The 18894-nt window shown below is 41.2% G+C and overlaps 1 protein-coding gene across 2 annotated transcripts in view; it reads right to left on the bottom strand.

The window, feature by feature from the left end:
* The window catches only part of SENP5 (SUMO specific peptidase 5), a 62959-nt gene extending 44866 nt beyond the window's left edge, over window positions 1-18093 (bottom strand). For both annotated transcript variants that reach the window (XM_053565048.1, XM_053565049.1), the window contains exon 1: window positions 17898-18093. The gene's annotated coding sequence lies outside the window, so the exon portion shown is untranslated. The remainder of the gene's footprint in view (window positions 1-17897) is intronic.
* Between the last annotated feature and the right edge of the window lie 801 nt (window positions 18094-18894).

Below are 18894 nucleotides of genomic sequence, written 5' to 3'. Positions count from 1 at the left end.
AGTCTAAGCAAGAGCAAGACCTCCATCCCTAGGCTTGGCGTCTGTGCCTTAAGTGGCTGAGGCACCAGCCACATACACCTGAGCTGGTGGGTTCTAGCCCTGCCCAGCCCTGCTAAACAATGACAACTACAACCAAAAAATAGCCAGGTGTGGCAGGTGCCTGTAGTCCCAGCTAGTTGGGAGGCTGAGGCAAGAGAATCACTTAAGTCCCAGAGTTTGAGGTTGCTGTGAGCTGTGATGCCACAGCACTCTACCAAGGGTGACACAGTGAGACTCTGTCTCAAAAAAAAAATCATAATAATAATATAATAATTAAATCTAAATAATTAAATAAATCTAAAAATTATATAAATTATAATTTTATATAAATATATATAACAAATATATATTATAATAATTTAATCTATAAATTAAATATAATAATTAAATCTAATAATTATATAATAATTAAATCTAAACCAGAATGCAGAAAACCCCCAAATGAGATACAAATAATAAACTGTATTTCAAATAAATGGCACCACCCACACTGAAAGGAGTAGATCAGAATTAACCAAAGTAACTATGGAGAGTATATTGCCTGTATGCTCTAACACTAAAGATCAAAGGACCGTATACAAATAATGTACACTGGCTGGCAGATTTTGTTTTTCACAGAAGTATAAGTTAATTTTGAGACTATAACTATTCTAAAATTGAGCAAGTAAGTAAATACGTTGTAGATAATTACAGCCAGGTTTCTCCCTACTAGAAAAAGGAATTACAAATAACAAAAGAGACAAAGTGAGAATGAACCCATAGTGCTAGACTGAAATTGGAGCTGTCAGTATGAACTGGTAGTATTTAATATATATAAAATTGCTCAAAAAGTGACATGTCAAAAGGACACAGGAGCCAACCCAAAGGGACTCACAAGGGCCAATAAACTCTGGACAACCAAGGACATGATAGCAAATAGATCATAACCCAAAAATTAAATATCCTTCAGTTTATAATGATACTTGAAAAAATGGAATAAAGAGGGAGAAGGGATACATACACATATACACATTTCCTAGCTCTGTCCACTTAGAGGGCCTAGAAGCAACACCATTCCAACAGCAATGAACACCCCTAGGACCCAGTTTTTGGTTTCCTAATGTTATTCATTTAAAAAATTGCTGATTCCAGAGCCGGGGCAGATGAAAATAAGACAAACCTAAAATGTCATTAGGGTGCCAGAAAACATAAAAGTGATCAAAAAATGACAAATCAAAAAGTCACAAGAGCCAACCTGAAGGGACTCACAATGGCCAAGAAACATTGAGCAATTAATGCATTAAAACCCAAGAATAAAATAAATATACTTGAGTTTATAGTGATATTAAAACAGAAACCTGACTAAATAAACAGGGGAAAGTGGGTAGCTCTTGGTTACAAAGGATTTCACGTTAATAAATATAGAAAGAATGATGGAAATAGAAAAATTACAATTTGCAATTCTCTCAGAAATAACTGACTCAGGCAAGAATCAATAGATGCCAAAATTAGAAAATGAAAGTATAATGAAAAACACGATATATACATAGTCTCAAAGTATCATTGCAAAATACTTCAAATACAAAGGGAAGAACGGTAACTTTCATTGGAAAAACCTGGCAAATATCATCTTAAACAGATGATCAGGGTAAAATCAACGGTATGAGACAGGGTATCATAGGTCTCCTGCTGCGGCACATCACTTTTATAGTGTGCTTGTCAAAAACATAACCTGAATTTAATCATGAGAAAACAAAAAACAAACCCAACTTGAGGGACACTCTACAGAATAACGGTCTAATACTTTTCACACATGTCAGTCAAGGTCATAAAAGACAAAGACAGACTGAAGAACAATCCCAGACTAAAACTAAAGGGACATACATGACAATTAACGCAAGGTACAATCCTGAATTGCATCCTAGTCCAGAAAAAGAAAATTAATGGGAAAACAACAAAATCTGAAAAAGATGTGTAGATCACTTGACATTATCTTAATGTTATTTTCCTGGTTTTGATAAAAGTGCCTGTAATTCCATAATATGCAACTGGAGAAAGCTAGGTGAAACATACATGAAAATTTTGCAACACTTTTGCAATTTAAGTTTGAAGTTACTTCAAAGTAAAAAATTTTTATTTATTTATTTATTTTGCAGTTTTTGGCTGGGGCTGGGTTTGAACCCGCCACCTCCAGCATATGGGGCCGGCGCCCTACTCCTTTGAGCCACAGGTGCCACCCAAAGTAAAAAATTTTTTAAAATGTACTTTTAAGCTGGGCGTGGTGGCTCACACCTGTAATCCTAGCACATGGGAGGCTGAGGCAGGTGGATTGCCTGAGCTGACAGGTTCAAGACCAGCCTGAGCCAGAGCCAGAACCAGAGGCAAAGTGAGACCTTGTCTCTAAAAATAGCCCAGTGTTGTGGCAGGCACCTGTAGTACCAGCTACTTTGGTGGCTGAGGCAAGACAATTTTGAGGTTGCTGTGAGCTATGACGCCACAGCACTGTACCAAGGGTGACAAAGTGAGACTCTGTCTCAAAAAAAAAAATAAAATAAAAATGTAGGGCGGCGCCTGTGGCTCAGTGAGTAGAGCGCCGGCCCCATATGCCGAGGGTGGCGGGTTCAAACCCAGCCCCGGCCAAATTGCAACAAAAAAATAGCCGGGCGTTGTGGCAGGCGCCTGTAGTCCCAGCTGCTCGGGAGGCTGAGGCAAGAGAATCGCGTAAGCTCAAGAGTTAGAGGTTGCTGTGAGCTGTGTGATGCCACGGCACTCTACCTGAGGGCGGTATGTGAGACTCTGTCTCTACAAAAAAAAAAAATAAAATAAAAATGTAGTTTTAAAATTTTGAGGCTATCTCCCAGAAAGTACCACAAAATAACTGAAAATAACACAGAGAGTTAAGAAAATTAAAAGATCAGGCTCACACCTGTAATCCTAGCACTCTGAGAGGCCAAGGCAGGTGGATTGCTTGAGCTCCTGAGTTCAAGACCAGCATGAGCAAGAGTGAGACCCCATCTCTAAAAAAGCTGGGTGTTGTGGTAGGCACCTGTAGTCCCAGCTACTTGGGAGGCTGAGGCAAGAGGATGGCTTGAGCCCCCAAATTTGAGGCTGCTATGAGGTAGAACACCACGGCACTCAACCCCAGGGCAACTGGGTAAGACTCTGTCTCAAAAAATAAATAAATAAATAATCAGGCCAGGAGATTAAAATCCCAATTTTCAGAGAGAAATTAAGAAAGTAATTCAAGGGCGGCACCTGTGGCTCAGTGAGTAGGGCGCCAGCCCCATATGCTGAGGGTGGCAGGTTCAAACCCAGCCCCGGCCAAACTGCAACAAAAAATAGCCGGGCGTTGTGGCGGGCACCTGTAGTCCCAGCTACTCGGGAGGCTGAGGCAAGAGAATCGCTTAAGCCCAGGAGCTGGAGGTTGCTGTGAGCTGTGTGATGCCACGGCACTCTACCAAGGGCCAAAAAAAAAAAAAAAAGTAATTCAAATATATAATTCAAGAAAATTTCCAGAATTAAAGGACATAAATTATACAGGGAAAAACCCTATCAAATGCCTAACAGTGAGCGAAAACAGTTGTGTCATCCCACAGCATATCAGGATGAAATTTCAGAACGCAGGGCAAAAACAGCTTTCTACAACCTTCTGAGAGTGACAAAAAAAAAAAAAAAAAAGGACATATATAAATACAAAGGATTGGGAACAGAATGGCAATGGACTTGTTAATATCAAGGCTGGAAAAAAGAGTAACGCCTTCAAAGTTCTAATTTTCTATATTGAAAACTATTTTCAACATAGAACTTTAGATCCAGCCACATTATCTGTTGCTAATTATCTTCAGACTCTTTCTCATGTGTCTGTATTTCCTTGTCCCTGCAATGCCTGGCTGTTTTTTCCATTCATTAATATACCTATGTATCGTGGTAAAGATGATGGATTGAACATATACATTTAATGTCTTTTTAATTTCAGATTAATATGAGGATACAATTAGATTACATTGGCATTTGTTAGGTAAAGTGCCTGTTGTAGTTATGTCCAGCACCCAGTGAGTGTGCTATATACCCATACCTTGTGCCCATTAGGTGGGAGCACACCAATCCCCTTTCCCTTCTCACCCTGACTTGAACTGAGTTTTTCTCTTATGTTGGTGTGTATTAGTTTGTCTACTGGCTTCATATTAGTATTGAGTACACTGGATACTTGCTTTTTCATTCTTGTGGTACTTTACTAAGAAGAATGTGTTTCAATTCCATCCAAGTTAATACAAAAGATGTGAAGTCTCATCTTTTTAATGGCTGAATAGTATTCCATGGTATACATATACCAGTTTATTTACCCATTCCTGGGTTGGTGGGCAATTAAGGTTGTTTCCACATCTTGGTGAGTATAAATTGAGCTGCAATAGATAAACAATCTACTGCAAATATTCTCATGATATAATGATTTTTTTTTCTAATGGGTAGATGCCTAGTAATGGGATTGCAAGATAAAATGGGAGGTCTAATTTGAGTTCTTTGAGGATCCTCAATCTTTCTTTCCAAAAAGGCTGTATTAGTCTGCAGTCCCAATGTACATTTAATTTCACACCAGCCTTAAAACACCACTGAAACAGTACAGGAGGTTTTTTAAACCTTAAAATGAAAAGAGCACTGACAATATTTAGGAAGCTGGAAAGCAGAAAAGACTAGTTATAATTAATTAGCTAGCAGACTTCAGAAAGTCAAATCTTAAATCAACAATGGCAAGCACTAACAAGTAGCTATCTTACTGAACATTTTGTTTTGTTTTGTTTTTAGAAACAGGGTGTTGCTCTTTTGTCCAGGCTGGAGTGCAGTGGCCTGATCATAAATTTGCTGTAACCTTGAACTCCTGGGCTCAAGTGATACTCCTACCTCAGCCTACTAGTAGCGAGGACTACAGGCATGCAACACCATGCCCTGGCTAATTTTAAAAAATTGTTTTATTAAAAAAAAAATTGTTTTATTTTTTGTAAAGATGGAGTCCTGCTATGTAGCCTGGGCTGGTCTTGAATGTCTGGCTTCAAGTGATCCTGCCTCAGCCTCCCAAAGTGCTGGGATTAGAGGCTTTAGCCACCATGCTCTGCTGAGAATTCTTCATTATCCTATTTATCACATGATAATGAGCGTCCCTGGACCCCAGTGCTACATGTCAATACCAACCTGAATTCATTCACAACCACCAGGAATTTCCCATACATTTCCAAATGCTGGGGTAGGGTGTGCTATGCAGTATCTGGTTAAGAACCATTGGGTTAGATCAGTGTTTACCCTGTTATGATTATATAAATGGCTGTATAGTATACTATGATTTATAGCCAGTATTTTTCCTTTCTTGTACAATTTTTTGTTGTCCCTGAAATTAATGATTGTCTTTTGGTTAGTATTTTCTATGTCTGTTGCTAATTATCATCAAACTCGTTCTCATTTGTATTTCCTGTCTATGCACTGATATACTTGGTTTTAGATTTCAACATGTTGAATTTGAGGTGACCACATGAAATCCGAGTGGGAGAAAAAGAAAAAATGTTGGACACAGTAGTTCATGCCTGTAATTACAGCTACTTGGGAGGCTGAGGATTGCTTGAGCCCAGGAATGAAAGACCCCCAACTCAGGGCAGCACCTGTGGCTCAGTGAATAGGACGCAGACCCCAAGAGCTGGAGGTTGCTGTGAGCTGTGACACCACAGCACTCTATGGAGGGTGACAAAGTGAGACTCTGTCTCTTAAAAAAAAAAAAAGACCCCAACCCAATGAAAGAAGGGAAGGGGAGGGTAGGGGAGGGGAGAGGAGGAAGAAAGAGGAAGGAGGAGAGAGGGGAAGGGGGGAAGGAGGGAAAGAGGGAGGGAGGGAGGGAAGAAGGGAAAGAATCCAAGTGGATTCACACTGTTAGAGCTCAAGAACTCTGCGAAGGATTCGTTTGTTTTGTTTTTTCTTTTTGAAACAGAGTCTCGGGTGGTGCCTGTGGCTCAAAGGGGTAGGGCGCCAGCCCCATATGCTGGAGGTGGTGGGTTCAAGACCAGCCCTGGCCAAAAACTGCAAAAAAAAAAAAAGAAACAGAGTCTCACTTTGTTGCACTCAGTAGAGTTCTGTGCCTCCCGAGTAGCTGGGACTACAGGCACCTGACACAACACCTCGCTATTTTTAGAGAGAGGGTCTCCCTCTCAGGCTGGTCTCAAACTCCTGATTTGAGCTATGCTATACCTCGGCCTCCCAGAGTTCTAGGATTACAGACGTGAGCCATTGTCTGGCCAGGATTCCAGTTTAAATCATCGTCTTACAATAACTGAAGCCATAAAAAATATCACTTAGGGAAAATCTGTAAAAGGCATAATAGAATGTACCCTAGAGCAGTGTCCTGGAGTTCCAGGATGTAAGAGTAAAGAAAAGACAGATAACTACTTAGCAAAGGAAAATAAGAAGGAATGATCTGGAGATCAGTGGGAAACCAGGTAAATGTGGTATCAAAAAAGCTAGAGAAAGTTTCTATGAGGAGGGAAATGGTTAAAGGCTGTTGAAAAGTCAGGCAAGATATGAATTCAAGTGTCCACTAAATTTTCAGACATTTGTAAGAGAAATTTTAGTAGTATGGAAGGGACAAGAACAAAAACATTTTGGAAGTTGGAATGCAGGCTGATTCAAAGAACTAAGGAAGTTAAATCTCAAGCTTATAGTAACAATCCAAACAACAGTACCTCAAAATAGATCAGGAATTAGCAGCACCAGAGGTGAATAGGATGCTAAAACAAAGGATTGATCAATAATTTTGATATCTTCCCACACTCCACAAAACCATCCAACATTATAGAAGCCCAGAGCTTCATCCTCTAGACTAGAACTGCACTGTATAATAAAACTTCTGCAATGATAGAAATATTCTCTGCATGTCCAATATGGTAACCTTTACACAAATATAGCTATTGAGCACTTAAAATATGTCCAGTGCAACTGCAAAACTAAGTTTCATTTTAATTATTTAGATTTAAGCTGCTACATATGGATAGTGGCTACAAGGTAAAACAAAGGACTCCTAAATTGGAAAACATTACAACTGGTACAGTTAAGAATGAGGCATCAGGCAAGATGGCAGCTGAGTAACAGCTTCCTTGCATCTGGGCACCGTGAGTCTGGGGAGATAGGACTCCAGGCATCTCTGGCTGGTAGGATCTGCCTATCATCACCCCTGAGAGGATACAGGGAGTCAGCGAGAGACTTCTGGACCCCAAGAGGAGGACTAAAACAGTGGAAAACCGACAAGTGGTCGCGTGTGTTCAACCCGTCTAAACCCTCCCGCAACTTCCACAGGCACGAGAACTTAAAGAGCAAGAGGAAGTGAAAGGAAAATTAGGGCAAGGAAACAGATAAAAGAAATCACTCATGAGGAAGAATCAGCAGAAAACTCTAGGCAACATGAAGAACCAGTCCAGAACAACCCCGCCAAGGGACCATGAGGTAGCTACTGCAGAGGATTCCACCTATACAGAAATGTTAGGAACGACAGAAAGGGAATTTAGAATACACATGTTGAAAACAATGAAAGAAATGATGGAAACAATGAAAGAAACTGCTAATAAAGTGGAAATTAACCAAAAGGAAATTCAAAAACAGAATCAAATAAGAGATGAACGATATGAAGAATATAATAAGGATATAGCAGAGCTGAAGGAAATGAAACAATCAGGGAATTTAAAGATGCAACGGAAAGTATCAGCAACAGGTTAGACCATGCAGAAGAAAGAATTTCAGAGGTGGAAGACAAAGTTTTTGAGATAACTCAGATAGTAAAAGAGGCAGAAAAGAAGAGAGAGAAAGCAGAACGTTCACTGTCAGAATTATGGGACTTTATGAAGCGTTCCAACATACGCGTTATAGGAATTCCAGAAGGGGAAGAAGAATGCCCCAGAGGAATGGAAGCCATACTAGAGAATATTATAAAAGAAAATTTCCCAAATATCACCAAAGATTCTGACACACTGCTTTCAGAGGGCTATCGGACCCCAGGTCGCCTCAACTCTAACCGAGCTTCTCCAAGACACATTGTGATGAACCTGTCCAAAGTCAAGACCAAAGAAAAGATTCTGCAAGCTGCCACGAGTAAGCGCCAGTTGACCTACAGGGGCAAATCCATCAGAGTGACCGCAGACTTCTCTAATGAAACTTTCCAAGCAAGAAGGCAATGGTCATCTACCTTTAATCTACTTAAACAGAACAATTTCCAGCCCAGAATTCTGTACCCTGCTAAGCTAAGCTTCAAAATTGACGAAGAAATCAAATCATTTACGGATATACAAACATTGAGGAAATTCGCCACAACAAGACCAGCTCTACAGGAAATACTTCAACCTGTTCTGCACACTGACCACCACAATGGATCAGCAGCAAAGTAAGAACTCAGAAATTAAAGGACAGAACCTAACCTCCACACTGATGCAAAAGATAAAACTAAGCAATGGACTCTCACAAAATAAGACAAATAGAATACTACCACACTTATCAATTATCTCAATAAATGTTAATGGCTTGAATTCCCCACTGAAGAGACATAGATTGGTTGACTGGATTAAAAAACACAAGCCATCCATCTGCTGAAGAAACACACCTGGCTTCAAAAGACAAATTAAAGCTCGGAGTCAAGGGTTGGAAGACAATTTTTCAGGGAAATGGAATTCAGAAGAAAAGAGGAGTTGCAATCTTATTTTCAGATACATGTGGATTTAAAGCAACTAAAGTCAAAAAAGACAAAGATGGTCACTTTATATTGGTCAAGGGAAAAATACAAGAAAACATTTCAATTCTAAATATCTATGCACCCAATTTAAATGCTCCCAGATTCTTGAAACAGACCTTACTCAGTCTGGGCAATATGATATCTGAGAATACCATAATAACAGGGGACCTTAACACTCCTCTTTCAGAGCTGGACAGATCCTCTAAACAGAAATTAAACAAGGATATAAGAGATTTAAATGAGACCCTAGAACAACTGTGCTTCATAGACGCATATAGAACACTCCATCCCAAAGATAAAGAATATACATCCTTCTCATCACCCCATGGAACATTCTCCAAAATTGATCATATCCTGGGACACAAAACAAATATCAACAGAATCAAAAGAATTGAAATTTTACTTGTATCTTCTCAGACCATAAGGCACTAAAGGTGGAACTCAACTGTAACAAAAATGCTCGACCCCACCCAAAGGCATGGAAATTAAACAATCTTCTGTTGAATAACAGATGGGTGCAGGAAGAAATAAAACAGGAAATCATTAACTTCCTTGAGCATAACAACAATGAAGACACAAGCTACCAAAACCTGTGGGATACTGCAAAAGCAGTTTGGAGAGGAAAATTCATTGCTTTAGATGCCTACATTCGAAAAACAGAAAGAGAACAAATCAACAATCTCACAAGAGATCTTATGGAATTGGAAAAAGAAGAACAATCTAAGCCTAAACTCAGTAGAAGAAAAGAAATATCCAAAATCAAATCAGAGATCAATGAAATTGAAAATAAAAGAATCATTCAGAAAATTAATGAAACAAGGAGTTGGTCTTTTGAAAAAATAAATAAAATAGATAAACCATTGGCCAGACTAACGAGAAATAGAAAAGTAAAATCTCTAGTAACCTCAATCAGAAATGATAAAGGGGAAATAACAACTGATCCCACAGAGATACAAGAGATCATCTCTGAATACTACCAGAAACTGTATGCCCAGAAATTTGACAATGTGAAGGAAATGGATCAATATTTGGAATCACACCCTCTCCCTAGACTGAGCCAGGAAGAAATAGAGCTCCTGAACAGACCAATTTCAAGCACTGAGATCAAAGAAACAATAAAAAAGCTTCCAACCAAAAAATGCCCTGGTCCAGATGGCTTCACTCCAGAATTCTATCAAACCTTCAAGGAAGAGCTTATTCCTCTACTGCAGAAATTATTCCAAAAAATTGAGGAAGAAGGAATCTTCCCCAACACATTCTATGAAGCAAACATCACCCTGATACCAAAACCAGGAAAAGACCCAAACAAAAAGGAGAATTTCAGACCAATCTCACTCATGAATATAGACGCAAAAATTCTCAACAAAATCCTAGCCAATAGATTACAGCTTATCATCAAAAAAGTCATTCATCATGATCAAGTAGGCTTCATCCCAGGGATGCAAGGCTGGTTTAACATACGCAAGTCTATAAACGTTATCCACCATATTAACAGAGGCAAAAATAAAGATCACATGATCCTCTCAATAGATGCAGAAAAAGCATTTGATAAAATCCAGCATCCTTTTCTAATTAGAACACTGAAGAGTATAGGCATAGGTGGCACATTTCTAAAACTGATTGAAGCTATCTATGACAAACCCACAGCCAATATTTTACTGAATGGAGTAAAACTGAAAGCTTTTCCTCTTAGAACTGCAACCAGACAAGGTTGTCTTCTGTCACCTTTACTATTCAACGTAGTGCTGGAAGTTCTAGCCAATACAATTAGGCAAGACAAGGAAATAAAGGGAATCCAAATGGGAGCAGAGGAGGTCAAACTCTCCCTCTTTGCTGACGACATGATCTTATACTTAGAGAACCCCAAAGACTCAACCACAAGACTCCTAGAAGTCATCAAAAAGTACAGTAATGTTTCAGGATTTAAAATCAATGTCCACAAGTCAGTAGCCTTTGTGTACACCAATAACAGTCAAGATGAGAAGCTAATTAAGGACACAACTCCCTTCACCATAGTCTCAAAGAAAATGAAATACCTAGGAGTATACCTAACGAAGGAGGTGAAGGACCTCTATAAAGAAAACTATGAAATCCTCAGAAAGGAAATAGCAGAGGATATTAACAAATGGAAGAACATACCATGCTCATGGATGGGAAGAATCAACATTGTTAAAATGTCTATACTTCCCAAAGCAATCTACCTATTCAATGCCATTCCTATCAAAATACCAACATCGTACTTTCAAGATTTGGAAAAAATGATTCTGCATTTTGTATGGAACCGGAAAAAACCCCGTATAGCTAAGGCAGTTCTCTGTAACAAAAATAAAGCTGGGGGCATCAGCATACCAGATTTTAGTCTGTACTACAAAGCCATAGTGCTCAAGACAGCATGGTACTGGCACAAAAACAGAGACATAGACACTTGGAATCGAATTGAAAACCAAGAAATGAAACTAACATCTTACAACCACCTAATCTTCGATAAACCAAACAAGAACATACCTTGGGGGAAAGACTCCCTATTCAATAAATGGTGTTGGGAGAACTGGATGTCTACATGTAAAAGACTGAAACTGGACCCACACCTTTCCCCACTCACAGAAATTGATTCAAGATGGATAAAGGACTTAAATTTAAGGCATGAAACAAGAAAAATCCTCCAAGAAAGCATAGGAAAAACACTGGAAGATATTGGCCTGGGGAAAGACTTCATGAAGAAGACTGCCATGGCAATTGCAACAACAACAAAAATAAACAAATGGGACTTCATTAAACTGAAAAGCTTCTGTACAGCTAAGGAGACAATAACCAAAGCAAAGAGACAACCTACACAATGGGAAAGGATATTTGCATATTTTCAATCAGACAAAAGCTTGATAACTAGGATCTAGAGAGAACTCAAATTAATCCACATGAAAAAAGCCAACAATCCCATATATCAATGGGCAAGAGACATGAATAGAACTTTCTCTAAAGACGACAGACGAATGGCTAACAAACACATGAAAAAATGTTCATCATCTCTATATATTAGAGAAATGCAAATCAAAACAACCCTGAGATATCATCTAACCCCAGTGAGAATGGCCCACATCACAAAATCTCAAAACTGCAGATGCTGGCGTGGATGTGGAGACAAGGGAACACTTTTACACTGCTGGTGGGACTGCAAACTAGTACAACCTTTCTGGAGGGAAGTATGGAGAAACCTCAAAGCACTCAACCTAGACCTCCTATTTGATCCTGCAATCCCATTACTGGGCATCTACCCAGAAGGAAAGAAATCCTTTTATCATAAGGACACTTGTACTAGACTGTTTATTGCAGCTCAATTTACAATCGCCAAAATGTGGAAACAGCCTAAATGCCCACCAACCCAGGAATGGATTAACAAGCTGTGGTATATGTATACCATGGAATACTATTCAGCCATTTAAAAAAAATGGAGACTTTACATCCTTCGTATTAACCTGGATGGACGTGGAAGACATTATTCTTAGTAAAGCATCACAAGAATGGAGAAGCATGAATCCTATGTACTCAATTTTGATATGAGGACAATTAATGACAATTATGGTTATGGGGGGAAACAGAAAGAGGGAAGGAGGGAGGGGGTGGGGCCTTGGTGTGTGTCACACTTTATGGGGGCAAGGCATGATTGCAAGAGGGACTTTACCTAACACTTGCAATCAGTGTAACCTGGCTTATTGTACCCTCAATGAATCCCCAACAATAAAAAAAAAGAATGAGGCATCATACTGAAAACAGCTGAGTTAAATGAACATGAATAAGTATTTATATACTGAATGCTAAGGTCTTCAGAGAGTCCCTCAGTTTAGCTATCAGAATACTTGATGTCCAAGCAGGAGAGCTGAAGATTCTTCCAGGAATCTAGCTCCGAAGAAAAGACAAAGATAATGGTATTAAAGGCTGTCCAATAAAATAGTCCAGCCAGTGAACTTTAAAATTGAAAAATTGCAAGCATGTGCTCAAACCACATGTAATTAAAAACAACTACTACATGGGGGGTCCCTCTACTTTTCTGCCCCTATATTCCAAGCCATGCTGTTGTATGTTTACATTCACCAAATACCAACATTATGTTTCTTGACTTAAAATTACAGGAGCGAGTTTACACTTTGCCTGTGTAGGCAAAGCTGCTGTTCTTATCCTACACATTACTTCAGAGATAAATCACACAAGAAAAATAGAAATGAGCTTTTAACTCTTGCTAGATACTGACACCAAGATAGCCCTATCCTAAACAATTCTTAAGGTGCCCAATATTTGGGTGAAAGTTTGCTCAACTTGTAGAGTTACTGCCACTACACAGGTTAACTCAATCACCATTATGAAAACATTATTTTTCCTAGAGGTAATAAGGCAGTGATGAGAATAGCTGTTGTATAGTAAAACAAATGGGCAAAGTTACCCACCCCAGAAATATGAGACAGAATTAATGAATTTGTATTAATAGTAGGAAATAAAGGTTTTTTTAACTGCCTATTGGGCAATTATCAGAGGGCACAAAAAAAAAACTTTAAAAAGATTAAGATGCGGGGGTGGTGCCTGTGGCTCAGTCAGTAAGGCGCCAGTCCCATATACCGAGGGTGGTGGGTTCAAACCTGGCTCCGGCTGAACTGCAACCAGAAAAAAAAAAAGATTAAGATGGGGAACTGGAGACTTGTGAATTTGTGCTACCTAGCAGTGATAGTTCTATCACATGCAGTCCCCAAATACAGTAGACTAAGTATCCAATTTTGGTCTCAAATCCTTACAGACAGTAAAGCTGCATCAAGGACCAGCAAGGAACTTCTAAAGTTCACTTTTCATTGGGTTGTGGCCACTCCCCACACCCACCTTTGTTCCAAAATTAAATCTGTAGTATCAGTTTAGATTAAAATTGTGACCTTGAGTTCATACCTATCCTTCCTACATACCTCAACTTGGAAAATATCCTCTGTCAGAATCTGAAATTCAATACTTGTTTTTCGTTTTTATTTTCTTTTATATCTTTTTTTCCTACAACATTAATTTTAAACTTCACAATTAAGGTATTTTTGACACAAAAATAAAAAATGTAGAGTCTCAGCAGCTTCATTTTTCAGTCTTGTACCAGATGTTTCTCTCTCTAGACTGAATTTATAGACTACCTATGTGTTCAGTGTGTTAACGTGTCTTTTTTTTTAATCAGTGAATTCAGAATGCCCTTTGTATATGGTTGTAGAAAGTCAACATGCTATAAACATGGTCATTGTTAGAAAATAATTCAGAATCTTGTTTTAAAGGTGGATCCCCAACCCCCAAGCTATCGGGCACCAGGCCACAGAACTGCCTCCCAACTTCCATGGAAAAACTGTCTTCCAAGAAACTCAGAAACCAAGCTGGGTTGCACAGGGGGAGGCGAGCTGGAGCTGCAGGAGATCAAGCAAAGCAGATTCACCTGTATTTACAGCCGTCCCCATAACTTGCATCCTAGCCTATGTCCCACCGCTCACCCTCCCACCCCCATCCCCACAGAAAAATTATCTTCCATGAAACCAGTCCCTGGTGCCAGAAAGGTTGGGAACCACTGCTTTAGAGATCTGTGATACAGAGTTCTCTTCTGGCTGGCTCTACTAATAACATACAGTAGGAACTAATGAAGCAATGAGAAGGCTGTCAAAGAATAACTTGAGAATGAGACTATCTCTCTAAAAGAGAACATTTAACTCTGCCTGATGGCCTACTTACCTTAATGATTTTGAAAATATTACCCCAGCACACAACAAAAGTCACAGGATTTCACTATAATGGGTAAGAAAAATACATGTGAAGCACTGTGACCACCACCATCAGTTTGATCCAAATTCTTTAAATCAGTAATACAGTATAATCCAAACAAGAAAAGAAAAAAGGACTAAAAATTCAAGGACATCCTTAATAAAGCAAATGCTGAAGAGTATCTAGTTAAATCAAGACATTTATAAGGCAACTAGAGAAGCCCAGAACCCAATTCTCAAACTGAACTTCACAGGATGCTGCTAATACAGCATACCCAGGATGGAAGCCTGTGTATACAGCACTGGGTTCATGAAAAGCTAGAACAAAAGCAAAATATTGTTAAATTGGAATTTTTCCATGGTTTGTTAAGACTCAGCATAAAATCCTACCAAAAAAAACATAAAGTGGTATAATTTTTAGGTCTCCCAACAAACAAACATATGCAATATTAAGAAATTGTAATGTGGGCGGCGCCTCTGGCTCAGTGAGTAGAGCGCCGGCCCCATATGCCGAGGGTGGCAGGTTCAAACCCAGCCCCGGCCAAACTGCAACAAAAAAATAGCCGGGCGTTGTGGCGGGCGCCTGTAGTCCCAGCTGTTCCGGAGGCTGAGGCAAGAGAATCGTGTAAGCCCAAGAGTTAGAGGTTGCTGTGAGCTGTGTGACGCCACGGCACTCTAACTGAGGGCGGTACAGTGAGACTCTGTCTCTACAAAAAAAGAAAAAGAAATTTTAATGTAACACGTAGTAATTTCATTAAAAAGCAGTAACGAGTCTAACTGCTTAAGAAACTATAAAAACAAAATTACACAAAGCTACCAACTTAAAAAAGGTTTTGTAATTTCTGGGCTCAAGGCACTATAAAACCTTTATTGATTCAATTAAAGTTACTTGACGAAGAAGAGGAAAAAAATTAAGGCAGCAAACTAGCTGGGAATGCACGAAACTTCATCTCTCTGAGCCTGTTTATAAAGTAAAATGTGAAACTTTACCTGCACCTGAGTTTTCAAATCATGATTATCACCTGAGAAGCTATCTAAAAAAACACAAATAGGGCAGCGCCTATGGCTCAGTGGGTAGGGCGCCAGCCCCATATATCGAGGGTGGCGGGTTCAAACCTGGCCCCAGCCAAACTGCAACAACAACAAAAAATAGCCCAGTGTTGGGCGGCGCCTGTGGCTCAGTGAGTAAGGCGCTGGCCCCATATGCCGAGGGTGGTGGGTTCAAGCCCAGCCCCGGCCAAACTGCAACAAAAAAAAAAAAGTAGCCGGGCGTTGTGGCGGGCGCCTGTAGTCCCAGCTGCTCGGGAGGCTAAGGCAAGAGAATCGCATAAGCCCAAGAGTTAGAGGTTACTGTGAGCTGTGTGATGCCACGGCACTCTACCGAGGGTGATAAAGTGAGACTCTGTCTCTACAAAAAAAAAAAAAAAATAGCCCAGTGTTATGGTGGGCGCCTGTAGTCCCAGCTACTCAGGAGGCTGAGGCAAGAGACTTGCCTAAGCCCAGGAGTTGGAGGTTGCTGTGAGCCGTGTGACACTACGGTGCTCTACTGAGAGCGATAAAGTGAGACTGTCTCTATAAAATAATAATAATAAACACAAAGAATGTTTTTTAATTCCTCAACTGATTATAATGCCCAGCCAGTTTTTCAAACCAATGGATTAGATGACCCACAATGTACCTTCTGTATTCATCACTTATAATCCCAAATGCACAACTCTACACCAAAGGAAGTGAAGTCTGTACCTACCCTGTTTCCCCAAAAATAAGACATCCTGCGAAAATAAGACCTACTTACAGGAAAGATAAGACGTCCCCTGAAAATAAGACCTAGCGCATCTTTGGGAGCACACCTTAAAATAAGACACTGTCTTATTTTCGGGGAAACAGGGTATCTACATACATGGTTAGAAGCCATTATTATCATGCCTCACTTAGGAAAGGAAAGCATCCTTAATTTGCCTGATCAAGAAATGGTAAGAGCAGATGTTACTCACTCAAGTAATTCACTGCATCTTTCTCCTTTTGGCCCCTCAACACTTCTCTAACTTGGGGTCCCTTAAACTACACACCAGTGAAGATTCTCTCTCCAATACAGAGAAAGGCATCGCTTCAGATTAACTTAGAACTGTAATATCCAGCCATTCAAAAGATTCGAGTTCTTGCATTTATTCTGTGCACATTTTCAATTAACATGAAATGGTTCAGAGACAGAGTGAGGGGTCCTCAGAAATACATGCAGAGGAGTCTCTCTAAAGTGGGCCAATGTGCAAATGAAGCCTGCCCTTTTCTCCTAGAAAGGACCCACTGTGAAAAAGCTACCTAGGGCAAAATTGATTTAAGTCTTCTCTCATATACTAATAATGTTTTATCAGTAAGATGAGACATGTGAAAGAGTAGGAGAGTCTTGTTTCTTCCCGATGTTGCCCAGCCAAAACACAGACTAGTCAGGTTCAGACCATACAAAAGCCTGGTATCTCTTCCAGCACCCTTCTCCATAATGAGCTTAATTCTGGATAAAAGGCAAAACAAACAAACAAACAAAACCAAAATCATAAGTAGGACCCTATCAATAAGTGTCCCGGATATTCTTAAACCAAGTGTAACTAAAATCCTAAAACATCTTATGACTAACGTTCTGCTTTCTTCATTTAATTCTCTCAATTTAAATAGGCATTAGGAAGACCCGATTTACGTGCAATGAAAAAGGTTAATGTGTCTAGCATGAGATTAAAACCACCACCAAAAGGTGCGCTTGGCCTTCAACTCAGCTCTTCTGACTCAAGTCCACAACTTCCACGTTCTCTCCACATCCCTGTTCCCCCAAAAGAGTAGCCACAGACTGTAAAGGGGGTTGTAACTCCCCTGCCTAGCAGAGACAGAATAGAAAAAAAAAGGCTTCCCATCACCCTAATGTTCAGTTTCACTAGAAACGGGTCCCAGGAGTGTGGAGGAAGGAATCGGGCAGGAAGGAGGCAGAACTGTCCAAACAATTAAAAACCTTTGACTTCCCAGAGGGCAGCAGCTAGAGGGCCTCCAAACAGCAGCTCCTCCTCTCCAAGCCTTCTCCGGATTCGGGAGGAGCGGCCGGGGGCGCTCGCTCTCTCGGTGACTGCGTCGCCCGGCTTGGCTGGAGAGCGCGCGGACGCAGTGGTCCCCCGGGACGAGCTCCCTTAGCTCCCACAGAAAGACACACTGTGCCCACGGGAAGACTGCGGCCTCCAGTTAGAGCAGAGGAGAGGGCAGTGCTCAAAGCCTCCGGGCCGGGACGCGAGCTGGCGCCCACTGGCGCGGGAATGCCCAACCAGCCGGGTCAGGCGATCAGCCTGTCATTCCGCCGACTGGACGCCCGTGCTCCCACTTACCTGAGTCCCTGGCTCCTGGCACCTGCCCCGTCGGCGGCCCAAACGATGCGGCAGCCGGAATGGAGCCCTGCCTTCGCCAGTTCTTGCGGAAGCCCAGCCAGCCAGGTGGTGTCCGGCCTGCCCGCAGCGGCCACGGTCACGGAGCTACCCTCTAGAGCTGGGCTACTGCTACTGCTACTGCTGCTGCTGCTGCGGCTGCCGCTACGCCGGCGCTCACTTACGTCGTCACCTCCTCCAGGGCCCTTCCGCCAGCAGCCCCGCCCGCGCCCCGTGCGGGGGGCGGGGAGAGCTGCGGCCGGCTGGCGCTAGGGGCGTGGCGCCGGCGCCCTTGCTTCCGCCGTGGGCTTCCAGGACCCCGGACTGCCGGCTGCGGTGAGCTTCCTGGCCGTCGGTCCCTCAGCCCGCTCCCACCCAGCGCCTCCCTGCGAACGCTCCGGGACTTGCAGGAACTGTGATCAAGAAACTGCGGAGACTCTACAAAGCGCTTCTGAGACTTCTGTTCAGCATCTTCTCAAGATTTTAACCCAATCAGACCACAGCTTTTATACGACCCTGCCCTCCACAGATTTCTTTACTGAAAAGCAAAAAACCACATGCCTGCTCCGGATTGCCCTTTTTGAGCCCTGGAGCAGTGATTTCCTCTCTGGTTTTCCCATCTTAATCCCACCCCTTGGAATTGTAATTTGCCTATTTATCTGGGCCCCCCCGCCCCACCTTCCCCAGATGTGAATGTTTTCCAGGCAGGGCAGAGCTTGGTCTCATTTGCCATTGTAGACTTAGCTTAAAGTACTGACTGGCCTACAAGTGCTTAGAAGTCTGTGCAGTAAATCTGTTATTCTCTTTCTGACAAGAGAGGAAAGTGACTTCAGTCTTAATTGTTGAAGCACTATTCATTCAATAAGGATTTTTTTGTCTGTGACCATAAAGTAGTCTTTCTCCTACAAGACCTGAGTCTGATTGGTAGGAAAGAGACATAAATAATTACAATCCAAGGTCC

Source organism: Nycticebus coucang, chromosome 16 (assembly GCF_027406575.1).
Source record: "Nycticebus coucang isolate mNycCou1 chromosome 16, mNycCou1.pri, whole genome shotgun sequence".
Lineage (NCBI taxonomy): Eukaryota > Metazoa > Chordata > Mammalia > Primates > Lorisidae > Nycticebus > Nycticebus coucang.
The sequence above is the reverse complement of the archived record's forward strand: the minus strand, read 5'-3'. Positions and strand labels throughout refer to the sequence as shown.